We start from the raw sequence: 15,562 nt of genomic DNA, 5'->3' as shown, positions 1-15,562 counted from the left end.
ACTTCCAATACACGTGTTTCAACCCTAAAAAATCAGTATATCCACACCTTTCACTTCAATATTTTTTGCTTATATTTGAAGCAAACTTTCCCAAAAGTAACCATCATTAATGCTCTACTTTAACATCACATCAAACCTATATCTATCATACTTTTCAATAAAGATAGAAACCAAATTTGAATAATATAATATTAATTTTTTTGAAATCTAACAAATTTATTTCATTCCCCTATAAGATTACTAAAATACAATTTTAAATTAATTCCAGGTACAATATTCTATTTGGATTCATATATATTTTTTTTAAAAAAAATCATTATGTAATTGCAATTTTTATAAATTCATTCTGTACATTGACAATATATTTTCTTAATACTGTTTTTTTCTTACATTGACAATATTTTTTCTTACATTGACAATATTTTTTCTTACCTATTTATACTACTAAAAAATATTACCGTTATTTTATTGTTGTTGCAATCTTATCATTCCAAAACGAAATCAATATCCTGAAATCAAATTAATTATTATTGTAGTTTTTTTGCCAAATATTATCGTTGCTTGATTTTCTTTAAATGACAAAATGAATTTTTTTAATAATAAATATTACCGTTATTTTATTGTTGTTGCAATCTTATCATTCCAAAATGAAATCAATATCCTGAAATCAAATTAATTATTATTGTATTTTTTTTGCCAAATATTATCGTTGTTTGATTTTCTTTAAATGACAAATTGAATTTTTTTAATAATAAATATGAACCACTTAAATTGTAGGAGCGTGTGTTTCTTTATGGACATTGCAAATGAGAGAACGTTGGAAAATCTCAAATATCCAAATGCTTCTGACACAGCAACATCGGTAAATGTGTAGGAACTTGGGAAAACTATAGATAAACATGCTCTAATGAAATCCCTTTAGGTTTTACGGCTATATTAATACATAGGCTGATGAAAAACTTTTCATTTCCCTATATTACACATATCCACATGTTACGTAATTGCCAATTATTTTGGAGGGAACAGACGAATTTGCGTACCAAATATATATATATATATATATATATATATATATATATATATATATATATATATATATATATATATATATATATATATATATAATGGAAATGATCCATTCTTAACATGTACCTTATATATTTTATATTAGCATTTCAAGTATTGTTCCAGATTCAAGAAATGAACTTATCATGTTGAATGAGCAAAAGTTGTAAGAAAACTTTATTCAAATAAAGCCATGGCAATGTAAGTTATGTTTTTTATCAGGTGAACATTTGGTATTTTTATTCACTATAAAATTATATATCTTTTGTTTTATTTATAATGATGAAGATATATAATATCTGTTATATATGTGTAATTTTTTCAGATGTATGATCAAGTATGATCATTTTGAATTATAGAGCCTGAGTGAGTACTATAATAGAAAATATTCAAAATGGTAGATGAAAAATTACATTTTAAAACTATTTTGAGGAGGAAGAATGCTGCAAAAGCCAGAATTTATAGAAAGAGTGTTATTGATGACAAAAAATCTAAGAGGTTGAAAACTACTCTAAAAGAAAACGGTACATTTGATAAAAGACGCGACAATGACTCAACAGCTTTGAGGATACCACTATCAGAACTTTCGCCAAACATACTAAATGACGGTCGTGGTATAGCCAACGTTGAAGTAGGTCATCAACTTCATTCGTCCTTAAAGACTAAGCCAAGTACCAATAATAATATCAGATCAAAAAGGATATCAAGCAGAAACATTACCAAATTAGGAGTTAACTTAGCTAAGAGGTTTGACAATACATTTGCTGCAACAACATCAAACCAAGATCCAATACCAGAATTGCAACTCAATGAGCTTTTTGCATCTGATAGTGGAGACAATAATATGAATGATGAATCTGACGGTATATTCTTAATTATTTTTCATTTGAGTTAATTTGTTTATGATATGTCATAAAATATTACAATATTCTTAACACAATAAATGTTATGTCAAAAGGTTACAGTTCAGCAACAAATTCAAGTTTTGATGAAGATGAAATGTCTAATGGAACAGATGCTATGGAAACTTTTGAAATTACATCAGGTATTTTAAAATGATTTACTATAAATAATATTTTATTATTATGAAATACAACTCATTTAACATATGAATTAAATACTATTGATGATCAGGAGGGTATTATGATATAGGGGATCCTGTCATTGAATGTCAATATTGTGGTGCAAATATGTGGTATTCGGAAAGGAAAAACAAATGTCGTCATGTGTCCAATCCTAAATTTTCCATGTGTTGTGGATCAGGAAAAGTTCAGTTACCTTTGTTAAAACCCGCTCCTAAAGTTCTACAACATTATCGAGGCAAAGATTATATCTGGAAAGAATATTGGAGGGGTTATCTATATTTTAAGAATGGATATGACTCCAACACAATCTCCGTGGCCATTCAAAATGACTAGAAGGCAATTTCCCATAACTATATGTTATGCTATGGCAATTAACAAATCTCAAGGTCAGTCATTGGATTATGTTGGATTGTATTTGCCTAGAAGTGTATTTAGTCATGGTCAACTATATGTTGCAATATCAAGGCTCAAAAGCAAAAAAAGGGCTTAAGATATTAATCCATGACAAGGATAACCATCAATTGAATTCTACAACAAACGTCGTGTTTAAAGAAGTTTTTGAAAACTTATAGAACGTAAGTTTTTCATTAGTTATATTATATCAACAAATGTCGTTGTTTATTATTAGAATTTTATTGAATGAGTTGTATAAAATATACATTATGTTTTAACATTTGTTTATATGGATGTAATTGTTTTTTACAGGGTAATGAATCATCACTTCCTAAAAGGTTGCGGGCAGATTTTGTATAAACCCAGTTTTTTAAGGACCAAAGAATTGTACGAAGTTAAATCATTTTTGTTGCTGGACTTATTTCTCACAATTTTAACTAAAATTGTGAACCTTTTGTTTCAATATCTTTTGTTGCATTAAATCTTACTGTATCAATTGCAATTAATTTCAACATTCGGTAGTATTCATTACTATATTTTAACACAAAGGAGGTTCTGGTATTTCTTTTACATGGTTTATGTATTTTGGTTAAATAATCATTTATTATGAAGGTTAATATTTGCGTTTTTATACCTCAAATTAGTAACAGATTGAAAAATTTCATCCATTACTAAATAAATATATTTTTATTTCTTATGTCCAAAATCTCAATGATAAATGGAATGTTTATTCATAACATTAACAATAGAATGTTTATTATATATCAATATACCAATAAATTGTAAAAATATTTTTGTATTATATTTTTTGATTATTTCCTTAATATAGTATACAAAAAAATTAAGCAAATTATATTACTATAAATTAATAATGTTTTACTTTATTATGTCCCAAACTGGAAAAAGTTATTTGTGGAAATTTTTTGAACCCATTTATTGATCATTTAACATCCATTACATTAAAAAACACTCTTATGCAATAAATTTATTGATCCAACCATATATATATATATATATATATATATATATATATATATATATATAAACAAAAAAATATATTATATTTTAATTTTTTTAAAATAAATTATTGCACTTGCGCGACCCTTGCGAACGCACGGGTCCTTTACTAGTTAAATCTAAAGCGACAAACTATATTACGTCAAATCATATGTTACATACTCAATATTTGACATATAATCATTATTCTTATGTGACACATCTAGAAATTCACCTTTATTTTTCAAAAGGCCAAAGTACATTCTTTATTGCGGTCATGAGTTCGAACCTTGGCAAAAGCAAAAACATATTAACCTAACAACTATTTTTTAATTTTGATATATATTATTTGCTTAAATCTTATATAACATTATTATTTTTCTTGAAATAATTTTCGAATTATAAAAAAAAATAGAGAGAAAATAACTTTGATATATTTTTTCAATATAATTTCACACCCATTTTGAATAAAATAATCTAACAACCCAACAATTACTTTAACTAACTATATTTCAAAGGTTTGCCACTATTTATTCATATTAAAATATGATAGAGCATGCAACACTTTTCAATCTTATTGATAAACATCACAATTATATTATTCATATTACACTGAACAAATAAAGTATAGACAAAGAATAAAGTTATTGATTTCTCACATATGAGTGTTAGAGAGACATGATAATCAAAATATAAAAAATGATCACAAATAAAAATTAATTCATGACCGCGCATCGCGCGGGTTCTTATCTAGTTATTCAACTATTTCCAGTAGTAACATGTTATCACCCATAACCAAAAATATTCCATCCAGTTCTACTCAAAATACTCAACACATAACATCTCCCAGAACCCAACCCAATACAAGGGGCAATTTTAAATTCAGAAAAGTTTCGTCCTTTCAAATAAACAGATTATGTGTTAATTTGTCAAAAATATTTGATACCATATTAGCTAATACATATGTTGTTCATGAGTCAAACATAAGTTCTATGACACCTTCTAAAAATAATGATATGTTTATGGATTCTGAAGATAGAAAATTTGAAGGTAGTTTTATTTTATACACTGCTTATAGATATAAAATTTATTATAACAACTTATTGATCGGGTTTGTAATGTGTTTGGTTTTAATAGGTTACAGTTCAGAGTCAGATGGTGAATCATATGACGACACTGATAATAATACAACAAATTTTACAACTAGAACTTCTTCTGAAGAAGGTATTATTATAATCATGTTATTGTTTAAAATTATAATCATGGTTGCATCGAAGATACTGATGAAGGTTTAACCGTGTTTTATTTTTATTTGTTGAAGGACGTTACTATGACATATGCGATCCAATTGTTCAATGTCAAGAGTGCGGTGCCAGCATGTGGTATCGTGAAAGAAAATATAAGAGTCGAAATATTGCAAATCCTAAATTTTCAATATGTTGTGGAAATGGAAAGATTCAACTTCCTTTGCTAAAAATGTCACCTAAAGTGTTGCAGGACATGCTATTTGGCAGTGAAACAAGTGAATCAAGGACGTTTCAACAACATATTAGAATGTACAACGTGATGTTTGCGTTTACATCTCCCAGTGAAAAAATGGATAACCGCTTTAATAATGGTAGAGGTCCTCCTACTTTCCATATTCAAGGTCAGTCCTGCCACAAAATTGGTAGCATGTTACCATTGCGGGGTCAAAATCCTAAATTTGTGCAGCTCTTTATTTACAATACAGAGAATGAAATTTAAAATAGAATTAATGGAATAAGGTATGTTCTATAACATGGTTTTTCATATTTGCAATGTATATTATGTTTACAACAATGACAAACAATACTTGAAATCTATATTTGTTTTACTGGCTTATAGGACAAACAGTGGAGTTGACGTCAAGATTGTTTCTAAATTGTATGAAATGTTGTACCAAAATAACGTTCATGCTCAATCATTTTGGATGGCCAAGGATATAATGAAACAATTGAATGTTTATGATTTGAAACTTCGTCTTATTTCTGACCGAAAAAGTGATGGAAGGATATACAATCAACCCACTGTGTCTGAGGTGACTGCTTTGATTGTGGGAGATGTTGATACCGCAGAAAAAAGAGATATCATAATGCAAAAATAGTCGGGTGATCTTCAAAGAATTGATAAGTATCATATCGGTTATTTAGGATATCAATATCCATTGCTTTTTCCATACGGCGAAGATGGTTATAGGCCTAACGTAAAGCATCGAGCAAACACTTCAAACCCTGCTAACAATCAACAAACCAGTAATTCTAAAATGCAGTTTGAAGATATTCCATGGGAAGAAGCGACAAAAAGAAATCGACTTACAATCAGAGAGTGGCTGGTGGTACGAACCCAATCCAGACCAAATGAGGCACCGACATTATTGAAATCCCGAAGGCTTTACCAACAATTTTTGGTAGATGGTTTTACAATGATGGAATAAGAGAGGCTTAGATGGCTTAGAAAAAATCAATCAAAATTTAGAGTTGGAAAGTATCACAATCTGAGTGAATAAAACTGAAACGGTCAGACTGAATGTTGCGTCGAGCAAACACTTTAAACCCTGCTGACAATCAACAAACCGGTAATTCTAAAATGCAGTTTGAAGATATTCCATGGGAAGAAGCGACAAAAAGAAATCGACTTACACTGGCTGGTGTTTCGAACCCAATCCAGATCAAATGATGCACCAACATTATTGAAATCCCGAAGGCTTTACCAATAATTTTTGGTAGATGGTTTTACAATGATGGAATCAGAGAGGCTTAGATGGCTTAGAAAAAATCAATCTAAAATTTAGAGTTGGAAAGTATCACAATCTGAGTGAATTAAACTGAAACGATCAGACTGGATGTTCAAACATAAGAAAGAGGGTTGTCTTGCCTTCGTCTTATGTTGGAGGTCGTAGATATATGGATCAACTATATTTCGACGAAATGGAAATATGCGGTTACATTGGATTTCCTGATCTTTTTATTACATTTACATGTAACCCCAAGTGGCCTGAGGTGCAACGTTATCTGGGACCAATGAATTTGAAACCAAGTGATCTTCCATAAATTATTTCAAGAGTTTTTAAACAAAAGTTTGATGAGTTATTGTCCGACTTGACCAATAAAGGTGTGATGGGCAAGGTTCTTGCATGTTCGTGTCTTTTTTTGTTTGTTTTATATCAACATGTTTTATTTGTACTGTAATTATTATAGGAATCTTATTCGTATTTAGTTGAGTAATGTGTAATCTTTATTGTTAACAAATATGTATACCATTGAGTTTCAAAAAAGAGGGTTACCTCATGCCCACATAATAATCTTTTTGCACCCATCTAACAAATATCCCACTCCAGCTGATATTGATAGGATAATTCAGCTGAAATTCCTAATGCTGAAACTGACCCCGAGTTGTATAATTTGGTTAGATCCCATATGATACACGGGCCATGCGGTAGTGGTAGCCGATCGGCTCTGTGTATGAAAGAAGGAAAATGTTCGAAGTACTTTCCAAAAGAATTTCAAGCTCAAATAATTGTCGATCAAGATGGCTTCCCAGTATATAGAAGAAGAAATAGTGGTAACTCGATGTTGAAAAATGGAATTCAGTTGGATAACCGTCATGTTGTACCATACAATCCATTTTTGTTAATGAAGTTTCAAGCTCATATAAATATGGAATGGTGCAATCAAAGTTCATCAATTAAGTATTTATTCAAGTATATAAATAAAGGATATGATAGGATCATTATTTCCATAGTTTCGAGTGATGATAGAAATCCAACTGAACAACAATGTGTTGATGAAATCAAACAATATATTGATTGTAGATACGTTTCTCCTTGCAAGGCATGTTGGAGAATATTTTCTTTTCCTATACATGGAAGGAAACTAGGAGTTGAAAGGTTATTTTTTCATTGTGAAGGTGAGAATTCAGTATATTACATTGATGTAGACCATATAAACATCGTCCTAGATAAACCAAGTGTTACGGAATCGATGTTTACCTCATGGTTCGAAGCAATAAAAAATATGTTGAAGCTAGAGAGTTAACATACAACAAATTTGTTTCAAAGTTTGTTTATGTTAAAATAAATAAGAGAATGGAAACCTCGACAAAGAGGTTACACAATTGGAAGATTTATATGGGTTCCTCTAACCACATGTGATTTATATTATCTTAGAATGATGCTAACCCATGTAAGGGGTCCACATAGTTATGATGAGATAAAAACAATTAACAATGTCAAGTACGATTCTTTTCGTGATGCTTGCTTTGCTATGAGTTTTATCAGGGATGATAGGGAATTTATAGTTGTTATTAAAGAGGCAAGCATTTGGGTTCTGGACATTATTTGAGATTATTGTTTGTCCATATGTTACTGTCAAGCAACATGAGTAGACCAACATATGTATGGAAAAAACATGGCAGTTATTATCAGACAAAATACTTTATTCTCAAACAAGAATTGCAAATAACAGAGGTACATAATATTTAGTTTTTGAACATTGTATATATTGATTTTTTCACTTTTAGAATCAATGTTTGTAAGTCGCAGCACACCATTACTTATTTTGTAGAATTGAGGTTATTCGATGAAGATGTAATCAATTCAACATTGATTAAAATCAAAAAATTGCTTCAGAAGAACCATAGAAGTTTAACGGATTATCCCAGATTGCCTTATCCAAAAGGATATGTGGTTCAACAGTTAGGCAACAGACTTATTTACAATGAACGCAACTATGATACAAGTGAGCAGTTAGAGGAATTCAATAAGTTGTACCATAATTTAACAGATAACATTGGATTGGCTTTGCAAATTTCGACTATCATATATGTTTTTGGTATGGCAAGATTTATTAATTCCATTTAGGCAATGTTATAACACCATGTTTAAACTATTGAATCTGGTATTAAACTATATTTGGTATGGCAGGATGTAACTGTTTCTGGTATTTAATATTGTTACTGCTGTTAAGTATGATGTTTCTTAACTTTGTCTGTGGCATTCTTAAAGAAATTATTTATGTTGTAAATGAATTTTGCTAGCAATTTCGACCTTTAACGAGTGATGTAATTTTTATGATTATGTTGTATTGGATATTTAATGTATTGCTTATAATATTACTATAGTAGTTTTATTAGTTCTTGATTATTTGTTTCAATTTCAATAGATGAACATACAAATGTCTTCAAAAGAATTATTGATGCAGTCAATAATCAAAGAGGTGGAGTTTTTTTCCTTTATGGATATGGTGGCACGAGAAAGATTTATATTTGGATACTTTAGCATCATACATAAGTTCAAGAAAAAAAATTGCTTGACAGTTGCTTCATCGGGTATAGCCTCACTTTTACTTCCTGGAGGTCGAACAACTCATTCCATGTTCAAAATTCCAATACCGACATTGGAGTCGTCTACATGTGATATAGAAAAAAGTACTGTCGAAGTTAGCAAAGTTGATTATTTGGGATGAAGCTCCAATGGACAACAAATATTGTTTCGAAGCTTTAGATAAAACACTTTAAGACATCATGCCAACATCGAAGACTTCTAATACAATATTTGGAGGAAAGGTGGTTGTTTTGAGCGGTGATTTTCGACAGATCCTTCCTGTTGTACCAGTTAAAGAAAGTTATGATTCTAATAACTTCATATTGATCTGAATATCACTGTCATTATACAGTTTCCATATTCTAGTATCATGACTTTATTTTCTATGATTCTGTCACAACATATGTATAGCTGTCATGACCAATTCCTTCCATATATGTTCATTATTGTTATTAGTCCTATCATAATTCTAGGATCTCATATGTACTACAACCGTGTATATAAACACAGTTTGTCAAATGAATAGACAAGCCATTTTTATACCTTTCTCTCTTGGCATCAGAGCACTTAAGCTTGAAGGCTCTCGATCCAATCATGTCATCCGCTGCTAACACAAATCACAAAAATGACCTACCTACAACTGTCTCTGTCAAGCTGGATAGAGATAACTATCTCCTATGGAAGTCACTAGTTCTTCCATTGATTAGAGGTTGCAAACTTGATGGTTACATTCTAAGAACCAAAGAATGTCCTGAACAGTTTATCTCCACAAATGACAAAACTAAGAAAAGCAATCCTGACTATGAAGAGTGGATTGCACATGATCAAGCTCTCCTAGGATGGCTAAGAAATTCAATGGCCATTGACATTGCAACACAGTGGCTGCATTGTGAAACCGCTAAGGAACTTTGGGATGAAGCCCGAGGCCTAGCAGGTGCTCACACAAAATCAAGAACAATCTACCTCAAATCAGAATTTCATAACACTCGCAAAGGAGAAATGAAGATGGATCAATATCTTCTCAAAATGAAGAACCTCTCTGACAAATTAAAGCTGGCAGGATCACCAATCTCCAGCTCGGACCTGATAATTCAGACACTGAATGGCCTGGATGCTGATTATAATCCTGTGGTGGTCAAATTATCTGATCAAATCAACCTTACTTGGGTTGATCTACAAGCCCAACTATTGGCATTTGAAAATAGAATGGAACAACTGAACATTTTCAGTAATCTCTCAATGAATGCTCCAGCAAACCTTGCAAGCCAAACCCATTTCAGAAACAACAAATCTGGGACACGAGGCAACTGGAGAGGCTCTAACTTCAGAGGAGGTAGAGGAAGAGGTAGATCTAAACCAACATGCCAGGTATGTAACAAGATAGGTCACACTGCAGTGCAATGTTTTTACCGTTTTGACAAATCATACACAGGCTCAAATCACTATGCTGAGAATAACAAGCAAGAAAATCACAGTGCTTTCATAGCCTCACCTTACCACGGTCAAGACTATGAATGGTATTTCGACAGTGGAGCTAGCAATCATGTGACTCATCAAAATGAGAAACTCCAAGATCTCAGTGAAAGCAATGGTAAGAATTCTCTGCTAGTTGGCAATGGTAACAGGTTGAGAATGTTGGGCTCAGGCTCGACTGAATTAAATAAACTCAACTTGCATAATGTCTTGTATGTCCCTGAAATAACCAAAAACCTGTTAAGTATATCTAAACTAACTGCAGACAATAATGCTATTGTTGAATTTGATGCAAACTATTGCTATGTGAAGGACAAAATGACAGGGAATGCATTACTAAAAGGGAAAGTTAAAGATGGATTATATCAACTCTCAAGTGCCAACTCCCAAGTCAATAAAGAGCCATGTACCTACATGTCAGTCAAGGAGAATTGGCATAGAAAGCTTGGACATCCCAACAATAAAGTCCTGGAAAAGGTGTTGAAGAACTGCAATGTGAAGACATCATCAAATGATCACTTTTCATTCTGTGAAGCTTGTCAATTTGGAAAACTTCACTTGTTACCATTTACATCATCCTTTTCTCATGCTAAGGAACCTTTAGATTTAATTCATAGTGATGTATGGGGTCCAACCCCAATTTTATCTCCATCTAATTTCAAGTACTATGTTCACTTTATTGATGATTTCAGCAGATTCACTTGGATTTTCCCTTAAAACAAAAATCAGAAACAATACATGCTTTCACTCAATTCAAAAACATGGTTGAAAATCAGTTTAGCAGGAAAATAAAAATCCTCCAATGTGATGGTGGAGGTGAGTATAAACCAGTTCAGAAAATAGCCATAGAGTCAGGAATCCAATTTAGAATGTCATGTCCATATACCTCTCAGCAGAATGGTAGAGCAGAAAGAAAACATCGACATGTGGCTGAACTAGGACTCACACTACTAGCACAGGCCAAAATGCCCTTACACTACTGGTGGGAAGCCTTCTCGACCTCAGTTTTTCTTATCAACAAATTGCCCTCATCAGTTAACCCAAATAAAAGTTCATATTCATTATTGTTTGGAAAGGAACCTGACTATGATGCCTTGAAGCCTTTCGGTTGTGCATGCTACCCTTGCCTCAAACCATACAATCAACACAAACTTCAATTCCACACCACTAGGTGTGTGTTCTTGGGATATAGCAACTCTCACAAGGGATATAAGTGTCTCAATTCTCATGGAAGAATTTTTGTCTCAAGACATGTTGTCTTCAATGAGAATCACTTTCCATTTTATGATGGCTTTCTTGACACAAGGAATCCATTAATAACTCTAACTGAAAGTGTCCCTATTGCTCTTCCTCCTTTACCTACAGGTACCACTACAAGTCACATAATTGAACCAAGTAACAATGATGTGAACCACCAGGAAGAAGACCTAGCTGTTAATGAAGTTCAACCAGTCCTCAGTGAGATCTCTGTCACTGCAGATGAGGCAACTTCTCATACAAATGAAACACCAGCAACAACAGGCTCAATACAGGACACAGACCCAGTAGAGGATACATTAGAGGATAATCAACATGTCCAGCAGATACGTACTAGGAGCAAGGCAGGGATTTACAAGCCCAAACTACCTTATATAGGACTGACAGAGACACACAAAGAGGATAAGGAACCAGAAAATGTAAATGAAGCACAAGTCAGACCAAGGTGGAAAGAAGCCATGGATGCAGAATTTAAAGCTCTAACAGCAAATCACACTTGGACACTTGTACCATTTCAGGGGCAGAATAATATCATAGACTCAAAGTGGGTTTTTAAAACCAAGTACAAGGCAGATGGCTCAATTGAAAGAAGAAAAACAAGACTGGTTGCCAAAGGTTTTCAACAAACTGCAGGTCTGGACTATGATGAGACCTTCAGTCCAGTGATCAAATCCAGCACTGTAAGAATTGTTTTATCCATTGCAGTACATTTAAATTGGGAAGTTAGGCAATTGGACATAAACAATGCATTCTTGAATGGCAATCTCAAAGAAACTGTGTTTATGCATCAACCAGAAGGATATATAGACTCAACCAAACCTTATCACATATGCAAATTAACCAAGGCAATCTATGGCCTGAAGCAAGCCCCAAGGGCATGGTTTGACAGGTTGAAGGATACTCTACTAAAATGGGGATTTCAAAACACCAAGAGTGATTTATCACTCTTTGTCCTTAGAGGAACTGACCATATCACACTTCTCCTCATATATGTTGATGACATAATAGTAACAGGGAGAAACAAAAGGTTCCTAGAGACCTTCATCACTCAACTAAACATTGTTTTCTCTCTTAAAGACCTAGGTCCTCTACACTACTTCCTGGGAATTGAAGTACACAGAGATACTGGTGGAATGTACCTGAAACAAACAAAGTACATTAGAGACTTGCTCAAAAGGTTTAATATGGAAAAAGCCTCATCCTGCCCCACACCAATGACAACAGGGAAACAACTAACCGCTGAAGGAGAACCTATGGCCAACCCTACACTATACAGACAAGCAATAGGTGCACTATAGTACCTAATCAATACTAGGCCAGACATAGCATTCTCGGTCAACAAACTCAGCCAATTTATGAGTTCCCCAACCATAGATCATTGGCAAGGAATAAAAAGGATATTAAGATATCTCCATGGAACAATAAATTTATGTCTTCATATCAAGCCCTCAACTGATCTTGATATTGTTGGATTCTCTGATGCAGATTGGGCTACTAGCATAGATGATAGGAAATCCATGGCAGGACAGTGTGTGTTCCTTGGTGAGACATTAATCTCGTGGGCCTCGAGAAAACAAAGAGTGGTGTCAAGGTCAAGTACTGAGTCAGAATACAGAGCGTTGGCTGACCTAGCAGCTGAAGTAGCTTGGATTAGATCGCTATTAGGTGAGCTAAAACTTCCTATGCCCAGGAAACCAGTTTTATGGTGTGATAACTTGAGTGCCAAGGCACTAGCATCCAATCCAGTGATGCATGCTCGATCCAAACATATTGAAATAGATGTCCACTACATACGTGATCAAGTACTTCAAGATCAAGTCACAATATCCTACGTACCCACAGCAGATCAAATTGCAGATTGGTTAACCAAACCTCTCACACACACAAGGTTCAACATGATGAGAGACAAACTTGGGGTGACTATGTCACCATCAGTTTGAGAAGGGGAGTTAAAGAAAGTTATGATTCTAATAACTTCATATTGATCTCAATATCACTGTCATTATACAGTTTCCATATTCTAGTATCATGACTTTATTTTCTATGATTCTGTCACAGCATGTGTATAGCTGTCATGACCAATTCCTTCCATATATGTTCATTACTGTAATTAGTCCTAGCATAATTCTAGGATCTCATATGTACTACAACCGTGTATATAAACACAGATTGTCAAATGAATAGACAAGCCATTTTTATACCTTTCTCTCTGTACCAAGGGACAGTTGCTCTGATATTATTTATGCCACCATTAATTCATCATACATATGGGATTATTGCACAGTTCTTAGACTTACCAAGAACATGCAACTTCAATAATCCACCATGCCTTCTAGTGCTTATGATTTAAAGCAGTTTTCAAATTGGATATTACAGGTTGGATATGGAAAATTGGCTGAACCTAATGATGGCTATGCAGATATTGACATTCCAAAAGATATATTAATCACAGATTTTGACGATCCCGTCACAACCATTGTTCAATACACATATCCAAATTTTCTTCAGAACTATAAAAACCCAGCTTTCCTGCAATGTAGGGCAATTTTGGCTGGAACATTGGAAACAATTGATGTTATCAATCAGTACACGTTAGAATTAATTCCAGGTAATCTGATGTATGAAGTAACTATTTATTTCCTTATCAGTACATAATGCAGATAAATATTATATACTGTATAATATTTATATTACGTTGTAATGCAGGAGATGGAAATGAATATTTAAGTTTTGATTCCATTGATGGGATAAATGTTGATGCCAATGAAGCATTTGATGTAACAACTACTGAATTTCTTAATACACTTACAACATCTGGACTTCCTCATCACAAGATTAAATTAAAAGTTGGTACACCGATAATGCTTCTAAGAAATATTGACTAGTCTGAAGGATTATGCAACAGAACAAGACTCATTCTTACAAGATTGACATATCATGTTATTGAAGCAAAGATTATGTTTGGAAAAAACATTGGAAATTTAATTTATATTCCAAGAATGGATATCACTCCTACACAGTCTCCATGGCCTTTTAAGCTAACCAGAAGGCAGTTTCCGATAATTGTGTCATATGCTATGACAATTAACAAATCTCAAGGGAAGTTGTTGGACTATGTTGGATTATATTTGCCTATGATTGTCTTTAGCCATGTGCAATTGTATGTTGCAATATCAAGAGTTAAAAGCAAAAAGGGCCTTAAGATATTAATCCATGACAAGGAAAATCAAGAGTTGCAGATTACCACCAATGTTGTCTTCAAAGAAGTTTTTGAAAATGTGTAGAATGTATTTACAAAGTATTCATTTAATAGCTCTTTTCATGTATTAATTTTGACTTAACTCTATTTTAGTTTCATTTTATTATCTATATTTTATTCTCTATATTTTATTCTCTCACAATTGTTGGATTATATCGTTTTTGAATAACTTATTTTCCAACAGATTTGTTTTATTATTATGAATTATACAGTATGACATGATATATGAATATATGTAGCCGATGCAAACATACACGAGTAACTGATATTAAATTTCAGCACATATTTAATAATTAGAACGCAATCATACATTAGTTTGATATTATCCTTAAGTGCATAACATCATACAACAACAATTTGATTACAAAGACTGGATTATTTTAAAACTATTATAAATTAAACAAAAGTTATGACCAGGGCCGGCCCTGTGCATGTGCAGCATGTGCTGCAGCACAGGGCCCCAAACATTAGAGGGCCCAAACTTTTGAAAATTTCAATTTTTTTCATAAATATTAATAAAAATAAATAAAATGTTATTAAAAAACTCAATATGCAAAGGGAGTCATGCTAATATTAGAGGGCCCAGATGAACATATGTCACATATGAAAAGGGAGTCATGCTAATATTAAACGTTTCTACTATTAATTGTTGTGTATACTCAAAATAATAACAACAAAAGCATTGAATTGGCA

The 15,562-nt window shown here is 32.6% G+C and overlaps 1 pseudogene; it reads left to right on the top strand.

Annotated features, from left to right (window-relative positions):
* Positions 1–1,459: 1,459 nt before the first annotated feature.
* On the top strand, positions 1,460–14,894 carry LOC127082545 (uncharacterized; annotated as a pseudogene).
* Positions 14,895–15,562: the final 668 nt, after the last annotated feature.

Source organism: Lathyrus oleraceus, chromosome 5, assembly GCF_024323335.1.
Source record: "Lathyrus oleraceus cultivar Zhongwan6 chromosome 5, CAAS_Psat_ZW6_1.0, whole genome shotgun sequence".
Classification (NCBI taxonomy): Eukaryota; Viridiplantae; Streptophyta; class Magnoliopsida; order Fabales; family Fabaceae; genus Lathyrus; species Lathyrus oleraceus.
This window is presented reverse-complemented; position numbering and strand designations above follow the sequence as displayed.